Below are 12,411 nucleotides of genomic sequence, written 5' to 3'. Positions count from 1 at the left end.
TGTGATCAACGTCCTCTCACATAGTCAATCACGAAATGAAAAATTAAAGATAAATAATTAAAAGTACAAAAAAAAAAAAAAAAAAGGCAGAAGAGAATAAAAGACTACATGGTTCAACATATTGGCAACATGCTTACATCAACGAAGAAACACCATAACAAAAGTCCATTTGTAATGGAAAAGAATCCACGCAGACCTTAACTTTGTTATTTGATGCAAGGTGTAACCAGATGTCTAGAATCAGTTCTAACAGGTAGAATTACGAATGCACTATGCATTTACATGGTTCCTGTTATATTACGACTAAAGTACAAGCCCTTGAACATGATGTCCAGAAAAACATAGAAACTGTCATTAATAAACAACTTGGAAGTACATAGAACAATACAAAGAAGTCTTCAAGCTCCTATTTAAGTTGGTTCTCAAGTGAACAAAGATATCCAATAAGCTGATACAATCTAAATTGGTTTTTGCTGACGAGAAACCTGCATTTCTTTGCAAAAACCTCATATGGACATGTGGCAAGAAAATTTGGAGCTTCCTTCTTGTTAGACCTAATGCATGACATAAAGTTCATTAAATAAGGTACTCAAAAGTATTACTCAAAGTCTTTTTAAAATTTTAAAAGACTGTATATCACGATTTCAGAACTAGCACCTCAAATAATGTACTGTTCTAGCCTCAAAGTGTAATATTTGCAAGTAGTAGCACATTTAGAGGTCCCCAACATTGATATCGATCTGCCTATGAAACACAACAAAGAATTCAAAGAATTTCATGAGCAAAATCTTATATAACAATAGTAACTGGAAACTGCAATTCTCGCTAAAGGAAAAATTTCAGAGTCGTTAAGAAATTATGCATAGAGAACCTTCAAGTGTTTTCTGACACTTGTGTGCCACATCAAATTGTGAAAATGCCTGTTTCTTCCCAAAGATACTCAGTGTGAATGTAAACTGGAGTTCTTTCCTTCTATATCAAGATACTCCTAAAATCAAAGTTGACGAAATTAGAATTGATAGATTGATTTTAGAAAACAAGCAAACTTATTTGAATAGATTTAATAATGAAACCAAATTGTTGCAACTTCTTCAAATTGATTCCCATTAACAAGTCCTAGGTTGTACAAGAAGACAGAAATGGAACAATTAAAGGGACTTATATAAAAGCTTTAACAATTAATTGATATGAAAGTCCATAAAAGAGATAAAAGTCAAGGTAATGGTAACAAAGGATGCGTAGTCATTTATCAAGTGTTAAAGCTTATATAAAATGAAGCATCAAATTTTCTGCACAGGTGTTTGAGCACACATCTAGAATTCCTTGAGTTTATACTGAAATTGGAACCATAAAATATACGAGCTTATTCATTTCATTGTGCATGACTGCATGCAAGTTTGACAACCTGAGCCTGTTCTTTATATTATCAATACTCTCTCTCTCTGTCTCTCTCAATAGCTTCATAGCTTGGTCGCATATTTCGTGGAAATCAAAGTAATTCATTACATAGATTTATTTGAACATATAACTTGGGCAACCCAATATGTGTCTCTGTTTTGTTTTCGGTTATTGAAGTTTAAACTTCAAGATGTAAATTTTTATTTTATTTTTTCTCTTTCTGTTTAAACAGAACACTGTCCAATGATCCAAAAAAAAAAAAAGGAATGGATAATATAGAATGCTGCAGAAAATTAGATGAATACTTGAATAGTGCATCAGTTGAACACTAAAAGGCAACTAATAAGGAGGCATGCATCCACTATCAGTCAATTTGAAAAGTTCAATTTCAACCAAAACGAGTCTATGCTTTTCAACTATATAGCAAACTGTCTAAAACAGATAGGAGACAAATATAGGCTGGCCTAATTGCGAAATAGTTGACGAAGAATTGAAGACTCCCTAAATATGAATGGACATTTGGTACTTATAATGCTGTAATACATCCAAAATTGTCAATATGTATGAATGTGTCAATTTAGTTCTACCTTAATTTCCCTTTCTCCTCCTTGCGACAATTGTTTCAAAAAGCTATGTACAGTGGTAAACCCTCCTCTGGCAATGACATGTAAAGAATCCTAGCTTGCAAATGAAAAGCTCTGCAAGAGAAGGCATGTTGTGATCAGTATCCTCTTCAATGCCAGTGAGAAATAAGGTGACAAACAAAAACTATAAAGAGAAAAGTAATAATATGTAAACAAAATTAATCTTTTTTTCGTAAGGAATAAGAAGGGTTGTGAGCTGTAACTGAGCGGGTTGTAACTGATCAGATCCGAGGGGGTTGCAACTGATTTTTGGTATTTTTCTTAAAATCATTTTCCTAGAGAAAACTGTCTTTTGCTTCTGCAAAATTCTGTATGAATTATATCTTCCATTCGGAGTCACTTTCCATTCGGAGACAAGGAAAATCTGGATATTCACCTCCACTTGGTTGCCATTCCTCCCATTCAAGCATCTCCTCAAACTTTAGCTTCTCTAGCTCTCTGCAGAAGTGAACACCAAAAGCTCAGAAAACAATATTAAAACATGGATAAGCGGTGGGGTGGTAGGTACATACCTGACTTTGGTTTTAGAGTTGAGAGTGAAATGAAAACCAGAACTTTTTGTGAGAGCTCATATGATCACTTCCTCATCCATCTCTATGCAAGGAATGCCAGCTATCTTGGCCCAATCTTCTCCTGTCTTATTTTCACAGTATCTTTTCTTCAGGGAAGGACAACGCTTGATGCTCAGAAAAGAAAGAGATGTCGGCAAACCCTCTGGCAGGTGTTCGAGACTCTGACAACGATCAAATTGTAGGCTTTGAAGAGAAGTGAGGTGTTGAAGTCCCTTTCTGTTCAAAGATTTCAGACTCTGTTTATTGATCTCGAGAGTGTTGAGAGTGGTAGGGAGCAGCTGTTCCTTGAGCAACGTCATGTAAAGAATCCTAGCTTGCGACCATTGTTTCAAAAAGCTATGTACAGTGGTAAACCCTCCTCTGGCAACGACATGTAAAGAATCCTAGCTTGCAAAATGAAAAGCTCTGCAAGAGAAGGCATGTTGTGATCAGCATCCTCTTCAATGCCAGTGAGAAATGTAATAATATGTAAACAAAATTAATCTTTTTTTCGTAAGGAATAAGAAGGGTTGTGAGCTGTAACTGAGCGGGTTGTAACTGATCAGATCCGAGGGGGTTGCAACTGATGTTTAATATTTTTCTTAAAATCAGAGTAGTTAAAATTAAGAAATCCAATTTCTTTCAAATATAGTAGCCAATAGCTTCAAATAATAAGCATCACAAAAGGAACCACAGAGCTGTTTAATGATAAATTAATTAATTTTTTCAAAAATTAATTAGTTATATACAGGTTAGAAAAATTCAAAAACACTGATCACCAGCTTCTGTTAAGCATTTTGGTGATTGTGGGTGGCCAAGAACACAAGCACACAGTTCAGTTTTTCAACTTGGTTTTGTTTAACCTTATTTAAAATTATATTGAAAATAACAATATTAAGTTTTCCTTTTCCATGCATAGGATATCTCATTACAAGTATTTTCACACACACATATACATCAAGTAACGAAGGAGGAATTACAAGCAAAAATTGTTACAGGTATAAACAGCACTACTGTTGGAGAGTGATAAATATAGAGTAAGGGAAGAATTCAAAAGGTATATTTGTCTACTGAAACTTCTGGAGCAAAGTAACTAAGTAGCAGCATTAACAATAGAAGAGGTACCTGAATGAAAATTAGATATTGTAAGGGCAAGGATGGTCTATTTGTCATGGCCCATGAAATTAAAGGTCCATCAATGCCAATGCAGGGGATGTGAGCAATCTTGGGTCAATTCTCTCCTTTGAAAGACCATATTCATGTCAGAGCACCATTCAAAGGCCATCAATTGTCCAAAAGCTCTCTACAGAAGTGAAGCCCAAAAGCTCAGAAAACAATAAGCCGATGCTCTGATTTAACAGATAAAAAACAAGCGGTGGGGTGGTAGGAGGTACATACCTGACTCTGGTTTTGTGAGTGCTCATATGATCACTTCCTCATCTATCTTTATGCAAGGAATGCGAGCTATCTTGCCCCAATCTTCTCCTGTCTTATTTTCACAGTATCTTTTTTTCAGAGTTGAAGAACATCTGGAGATTCCGAGAAAAGAAAGAGACGCCGGCAAACCCTCTCCTGGCAGGGATTCGAGACTCGGACAGTCATGGATTTCTAGGCTTTGAAGAGAAGTGAGGTGTTGAAGTCCCTTTCGGTTCAAAGATTTCAGGCTTAGGTCAGAGATGCGAAGAGTGTTGAGAGTGGTAGGGAGCAGCTGTTCCTTGAGCAACGTCTCCAACAGATTGTCACAACCCCTGATATGAAATTCACGTAGGTTGGGAGGCAAACCCCCTTCTGCAATTGACACAACATTTGGAAGATTCCATATGGACAAATATTGAAGGGCGGTGAGGGTGTGAATTCGTTCGGGCAATGACTTCAAATTCTCGCATTCATCGACTGAAAAGAAGATGAGGTTGGGAGTGGGCAATCCTCCGTGGGGAAAAGAGACCAGATTTGGACACTCCGAGATACCCAAGTAGTTGAGATTTTCATCAACTCCTTCAATGGAAAGGGATTCCAGATTCACACAACCTGTGATCGAAAGATGGCTAAGTTTGGGAAAAATGCCCAACGGGAAGGACCTCAGTGAATCACAGCTGTCGTGTATCGACAACATCAGAAGCGATGTCAATTTGGCCATCATCTCATGAGGTAGGAATTCTAATCTCCTACAACTTTCTATATGTAGATGTACCATCTCTGGGGAACGACAACAGGGATGGACAATTAATGAGAGTCAAGCGTACAACACAATTGCTGCTATGCACCAGTTGCTTGGGCAAGCACTCTATATCAACAAAATTTCGAATGTTGAGGTTCCCAAGAGATGACATGTACTCTGTTCTCTGACCTAGTAATGATAACAGATGCGGGCATTCAACCAACCTCAATTCTTCAAAAGAATATTGTTGTAAGTAGTCCATGTTAAGGGTTGTAGTGGCCCTTTCGTATAGAGCCACACACTCCTCCACTGAAAGTTTTTTCAAGCAAGGAAGATGATTAGGCAAGTTTCCTCTCAGCTTCGGACACTTGTTTAAAATTAGCTCCTGGAGACGAGGAAAATCTGGATATTCACCTCCACTTGGCTGCCATTCCTCCCATTCAAGCATCTCCTCAAACTCTAGCTTCTCCAGAGACTGAAACGGCTGAAATATTAGAGAAGACCCATTGCCATAGAACTCAGCACCGATAGTCGTAAGAAATTTCATCGTTTTTATAGAAAGCTCTTTGAGAGCGGGTAGCTTCCCAAGTGGTGGCAAGGACAAACAATAACTACATTCACTGAGACACATGAATTGTATTTGAGAATAGGAAGAGTCTCCCAACCAATTTGGGAAGCAAGTTCCACCATAAAATCTGATGGTCAACTTCTCTAAATTTATGGGAGGCTGGAGCCTCTCAAGTACATCTCTCTCATTTTGGGGATCATTGGTGTCCTCACCCCATTCCAACACCAACTCCTTCAGATCTTTCTTTTCCTTCAAATTGGCCTGCAAGGCATCCATAGCATCAACTACATTTTGCAGCTTTCGAATAGAAAGGTTTCCTCCAAGATGCGGTAACTCCCTCAATTCTGTAAGGCTTGACCCAGTTGAATTGCCAACAACAAATGCAGTCAATGTTCTCAAACTTTTTAGTCTACCCATTTGTAATGGCATCTGGTCTATTTTTGTTTCACGAATATCAAGATGACACAAGTTAATCAATTTCCTCATATCTACAGGCAATTCAATGAGAGAGGTACAATTTGACAATAGTAATGTCTCTAAATTGCATAGAGAACACACTATATCAGGTAACTTTTTTATTGCAGTAGAGGAAAGATTTAAATAGCGCAAATGGATGAGATTACCAATAGAATTAGGTAACTCGGTGATATTGATATATTTTGACAATGACAGCACCCGCAAACATCTTTGTGCTGGCAAGAAATCATGTGAAACTCTTTTGCTTACATAATATTGTTGCCAAGATGTTTCCAAAACTAAGGGTAGGAAGGTCCGCAAACACTTAACCCCATATAATGGCTCAAATTTTGACTCGGTATCAAATTGTTCTTGAACATATGATAAATGACGACTTGTTCTAGGAACTTCATGTGATTCCTTCCCTTCTATTCTAAAACAAAATCCCTTAGCCATGAATACAACCAAGTCATTAATGAGATCATGCATTGTGAAACTTGAATTTTTTGACTTTTTAAATAGTGATCGTGATAGTATCTGATCAAAGTATCTCTTAGCCACCTCTTCCATTCTAGTGCCATTATCAATTTTTGGAATCAAACCTTCTGCCATCCAAAGTAAAACTACGTCTTCCTTCTTGAATTCATAGTCCTTCGGAAAAATTGAACAATAAACAAAACATTGTTTTAAATGGGCCGGGAGATAATGGTAGCTCAATCCTAGAGCGGGGAGAATATAACTTTTATCATCGTATGATAGCTGCCAAATATTGCTATTCAATATGCCATTCCATTCCCCATAATCTTTGTTGCAACGTAACAAACCCCCAAGTGCTTCTGCAGCCAGAGGCAAACCATTACACTTACGTGCAATTTGTTTGCCAATTTCTTGCAAGTGGGGATGTGCACTGGGGTTTTCATTTGCAAATGCCTGTTTCGCAAGTAACAACCAGCAATCTTCAAGTGACAACGGTTCCAAGTACTGTATATGAACATTATTCATGATTGATGCAACTTTTTCATTCCGTGTAGTTACAATGACCTTGCTTCCCCTTGCCCCAAAAGCAAAAGGTGCCTGGAGGCACTTCCAGTCAATAGAATTCTCATTCCAAAGGTCATCCAATACAAATAAAATTTTTTTTCCCCTAACTTGTTCTGTTAGTTCACCTTGAAGAAAATCCCAGTTTGTAATATCACAAGGCTTTCTAGTGATCGACTCAAGAAGGGTTTTAGTTACCCTTATAGCATCATAATCTTCAGAAACACAAGCCCAAGATTTAAGAGTAAAATACTCTTTCACCTTGTCATCGTTGTAAAGAAGTCGAGCAAGGGTTGTCTTACCAACCCCGCCCATACCAACTATGGCAATGACAGATACATCACAGCTTGCATGGTCAGAAAACAACAGTCTTTCTAACTCTTTTTTATCTCCATCCCTACCACATACAGAAGATTCATCGACCAAGTAAGTTGTTGGCCGGAGTTCTTTGTGAAACCTGATTCCCTCCAACAACTTCTGTGAGACCGAGGACAGTTTTTTGGTATGCAAGGATTTCTAATCTTTCCAATAACCCTGATATCTTAGTATTCATGCCTTGACAAGAAGGATTAAAAGTAGAGAGGAAGTTCCACACCTTGGTGAATTTCTGGGTTTGATCATATTCAGCTTCCACCTTGCATCTCAAAGCTTCAGTGTTGATCTCATCCACCAAGTCCTCTGCATCTAAGACAGCATGTTTGAGCTCATCAAGCCACTCTCTCACAGCAGGCTTCACAATTTGCTTCTCCTCTGCATCATTGAGCACAACAGAAAGGACCAACAGTGTCATCTTCAGGTTCTTCAGGAGTGAATCGTCGAGCTTCTTCCTCCGAAATAAGTCGATGAAGTCGCGTGAAGCAATCCTGTCACACAACACCTGGATGGAAGCAGTGAGCAGAGCCTCTCCCACCAGAGCCATTTTTCTCTTCGGTTCTTCACTTCTTTGCTAAGGGTCGATAGGATTTCAATGAAGTAGGAGAATAACTAGGAAATCAGAAGTGTTTTAAGATTATAGCTATTGCTTTTGTAATGCAGTGGGTCCACACGGCTAACCATATCATGTCCAAATTGTCTATGTCCAAGGATTTATGCTTTTTCTTTTGGAAAGATGCCTAAACAGCCATCTCTATTATTGTTTTCACACAGTAACAACAAGTCTTAAGGAGAAAAAAGAAAGTTCAAATATATATGTAGTAGTCTATTAGGAATTTTCTTTTGGTCTGAGCAACAAGTCTTAAGGAGAAAAAAAAAAACGTTGAAAGTTCAAACAGTACTCATCAGATGCTTCATCTTCACAATCCTCTAAAGATGAAATAATGACCTCTTAGCCACTCTTGCTGCTTCAGCAATGCTCAATTATATTGACAGTGAGTCATTGTGTGAGACCAATAGAAATGCTTTTGTAATCAGGATTATGGGAGGCCCCTTCTTGATTGAGTGAAATATCATGCAATATGTCACAAAACAAATATATATATATATATATTATATATATCATGCAATAATTAATTTCAAAGCACTAGTTGAATGTTAGTTGAACCAAGTGTATTACAAGTCACAACTGTCGGTGGACTTTAAATTGGGCGGGTGGGTTGGTGGGTGGGAACCACATGGTCGAAGATGAGTAGTTTTAGGGGTGAGCACGGTACGGTATGGGACGGTATGAGCCCCATACCGATGCCATACCGAAATTTTTATTTGGTTCGGTATCGATACGGTATTGACATTTTTAAAACTGGTACCATACCATACCAGTGTTCTATGAATTCGGTATGGTTTCGGTATGTGCCAACATTTTAAACTTTTTTTTTTTTTGTTCAAAAACAACATTTAACAACTAAAAAGACATATTCTAAATCCCTTGCACTTTTATTCTTACATATTAATTGTCAATCCTTTGCTAGTAATTGTCTAACTCTAATATTACATTGTAAATATTTGGCTGTATAGAATTAGAAATCACAAACAATAACAGCATAGAATAGAATGCAGTGTTCACTGAGTTATTTAGTTACAACTTACAAACAAGAAATATTTTTTCCCAACCAAAAGATAAAACAAAACCCAACCTGACAGTCCTCAAAGCCAAAATAGTTAAGCCTTATGGCTTATTACAAAGTACAAACAGTAAAAAATAATAGTAGTACTTAAGCCTTATGGCTTATTAGGTATTACAAGCAGTCAACACAAATACGCAATGGTAGTTAGTACTTAAGCCTTATGGCTTATTACAAACAACCAATACAAATACACAATAGTAGTTATTACAAACAATAAACACTACTTAGTTAGTACTTGCAGGCTGCAACATCACCAAACAGTCTACACTATTTTCCCTTTCCCTTTGCCCAAATAGCCACCAATATGGCAACACCTAATTAAAAAAATATTAAATAATTAAATTAAATATAATTCGGTACGGTATATTACGGTATTAAAAGTTTCATACCTATACCATACCGATTTAGAATCGGTATGGTACGGTATCGGTACGATATGTAATCGATATTATTTTTCGGTATAAAATTGACACGGTACGGTATGATACGGGTTCGGTTTCGATATTTCGGTAGTAAATGCCCACCCCTAAGTAGTTTAGTAGCTATCTCCAGCCACTTTTCTGCTAGTTTCTCTCTCCTCTCTCAACGTGACACATGTCCAACCACTCTAGATATTTTTAGAAGCACTTCCCTAGCAATTTCCTCCACCCTCTTGTATTTTTGCCTATAAAAGGCACCCTTTAGGCTTTAGCCCATATTTGAGGATCTTTAGTTTTATTTTCTGAATTTTAGGTGAATTCTTTAGAATTTATAATATATATATTAAATAAAATGAAATTTAGAGTCCAATCCATTTTATGAGTTTTTCTTAGACTAAGACCGATAGTGATTTTGGGTTTTTAATTAAGTCCTTTTATTTTTCTTCTGTGACGACTTTATGTTAGGTTTTAACTCCAAGATTTTTCAAAATCTTGGTGTTAAAACCTAACCTTGGCCGAAAAACAAGTTAACACATCCAAACTACATTTTGTCATATCACATCCAAAACTCTGTGGGTTTCCAAATCTTCTACTTTAGCAGCATACAACGACTCTACTTGTAACAAAGTTGGTGTCTTTCAAGCTAGCTTGTTGATTGTTGAACACCTCTTTCGTACCTGTACCTAGGTTTTGTCCTTCATACTTGTTGATTTGTCAATCTTTCGGGTTTTGGATGTGATTACAATTGGTTTTCTATGCATATTTTTAAACACGTACGTTATGTAGGTCTATATAGAGGATGAACAACAATGGACTATTGGTTGTTTTAGTTTTCTAAGAATTTGATGGTGAAGGCTATAAAACGTTTGAGAGGTGAATTCATTTTGTTTCCAAATTTAGGTATTTTATGTGTTTGCTTGCTTTTACCATGGTTTTGAAGTCAAAACATATAAACTTGTCACACAGGTAATCATGTCTAATCTACCTCCATAGAACTAACTATGATATAAATGACAGATTACCTGGTTTCCATTGAATTTGATGGTAAAGGTTGTTAAAAGGTTTGAAAGGTGATTTTTTTTTTCTTTCAAATTTAGTTGTTTTCTGGGTTTGCTTGCTTCTACCACAGTTTTTTAATCAAAACATATAAACCTGTTACATAAGTGAATTATGTCTAATCTACCTCCATATCCGGCGTACTAAGATACAAAGACGGACCTAATGTATGTACAGCCCACCCCATTTTTTTGCAAAAAAATAAAAAAATATATAAAAACCCTATTACCTATAGTCTATGACCCCATTACCCTCCTATGTTATTAATTAACTATCAACAACTCAAAGACAAGCAGTGAAGTGAAGGCGTGAAGTAGTAGCAAACATCAAAATTGTTAAGAGTTCATTTGATTTAATTTAGAGGCTGCTAGTTGTTGATATTTTGTTATTTTGTGAAGATGATGATTTTTTTTTTTATTTGTAAATTTTAAATATAGAGACATAGAGGTTTAATTAGACATTAGTTTATACATTTATAATGTTTTACAAATGATTTATAGTTTACAATGTCGAATCAATATCAAAATTTTAAGTCAAGAAAAACTATTCTTTCATTTTTCAAGAAAAAACATCAACCATCAACATCAAGTGAGCATAATTCTCCACTTTTAAGTGATGCTCCAATTTTTGATGAGAAATCACATTCTAAATTTCAAAGAGTTGAGTCACAAAGAGTTGAGCCCCAACAAATTAATACCACAAATATTGAACGTGATCCGGGAAAACGTAGAGCAATATCAACATATCCTATCAATTCTTGTGATGATATTCGTAGAGCATACTTGCTTTATGGACCTTGTCAACCTAAATTAGATGAGTATCCATGCTCTCTCTATAAAGAGCAATATCGTCGATTTCAATATAATTGGTTCAAAAATTTTGAATGGCTTGAGTATTCCGTAAATAAAGATAAGGTATATTGTTTTCCTTACTTCCTTTTTGTATGACTGCATTTTGAGGGGTAAAGCTTATTACGTCTCCCCTGACTAGGTGTATGTTTTATTCTTTATTAATGGAATTCACTCGTACCATCGAATTTTCTTTAAATACACTTTTTTTAGATCAAATATGTGTTTTAATAGGTTATTTAAATTTGGGAAGTATTAAAAAAACAAAAGAGATACTACCAAAATTTCGATAGCCTTCAAGTTTTTTTTTTTTTTTTTTTATCGCACATAGCTTTTAAGTTTAGCCTACCCCATTTTCAATTCCTGGGTCCGTCCCTGTTAAGATATGAACGGTAGATTACTTGGTTTTCTTTAAATCTGCTGGTAAAAGGCTACTAAAGGTTCAAAAGGTGAAATTTTTTTTTTTTTTTTTTTTTGTCTAGATTTGTTTGCTTTTATCATGATTTTAAATAAAAAAAACATATAAACCTGGTGGACTTCACCCAAACCCGTTTATGCTTACACCCGAACTCAAGATGATCCTCCCTTGAGGGATTATCTCATCTTATTTAATTCCTAAGCAATCAAATAACAGTTGTACTCATAAGACTCAACATGCAGCTTTTGTGGCCCATTATTAGCTAAGCCGAATTTGTTGAAACACATGCAAAGAATGCTGCTTGGAATTGGTTCTTGGTTTCCTATGAATACACCGAAAAAGTAGTTTTTTGGTACAGTTTAACACAAATATATAAAGTAAGCCAATGAAAGTTGGGGTACTAAATTGATATAAAATGAAAGTTGAGGTACTTTTTTACAAGGTTTTAAAGTTGGGGTACTAAATTCAAACAACATATAAAGTTGAGGTACTAAATTATAATTTGCTATATATATATATAAACGTAAGGACCAAATGTGAAATTTTGAAACCACATGAACCAAATAGGTTTTCAGGATAAAACACAGGGGCCAAAATTGTTTTTTTCCCAATTAAGAAAGATGCAAAAGGTGCCAACTAATAAATATTGCAAAACGGTTTCTAACCAAAAATCTGAAAGAAATTTGTATTTAATTTGAAATATTAATTTACAAAACAAACAATTTTTAGTTCAATATTAAAGAAGAAGAAACATAAGAGAAAACTGAAGATTTTTTTTTTTTTTTTGGTCAAAGGTG

The 12,411-nt window shown here is 35.8% G+C and overlaps 1 long non-coding RNA gene and 1 pseudogene across 2 annotated transcripts; both read right to left on the bottom strand.

The window, feature by feature from the left end:
* Positions 1 to 330: 330 nt before the first annotated feature.
* Positions 331 to 2,408, bottom strand: LOC147291686 (uncharacterized). Its single transcript, XR_015121466.1, has 5 exons — positions 2,246 to 2,408; positions 1,986 to 2,096; positions 872 to 988; positions 658 to 744; positions 331 to 554 (listed from the first exon to the last, which is right to left on the bottom strand). It is a non-coding gene; the product is annotated as an uncharacterized LOC147291686 (long non-coding RNA).
* Positions 2,409 to 2,933: 525 nt separating this feature from the next.
* Positions 2,934 to 7,815, bottom strand: LOC147291685 (putative disease resistance RPP13-like protein 1 pseudogene; annotated as a pseudogene). Its single transcript, XR_015121465.1, has 3 exons — positions 3,992 to 7,815; positions 3,719 to 3,896; positions 2,934 to 3,019 (listed from the first exon to the last, which is right to left on the bottom strand). The product of XR_015121465.1 is annotated as a putative disease resistance RPP13-like protein 1 pseudogene (transcript).
* Between the last annotated feature and the right edge of the window lie 4,596 nt (positions 7,816 to 12,411).

The sequence above is a fragment of the Dryas octopetala genome, chromosome 3, assembly GCF_963921425.1.
Source record: "Dryas octopetala chromosome 3, drDryOcto1.1, whole genome shotgun sequence".
NCBI lineage: Eukaryota > Viridiplantae > Streptophyta > Magnoliopsida > Rosales > Rosaceae > Dryas > Dryas octopetala.
This window is presented reverse-complemented; position numbering and strand designations above follow the sequence as displayed.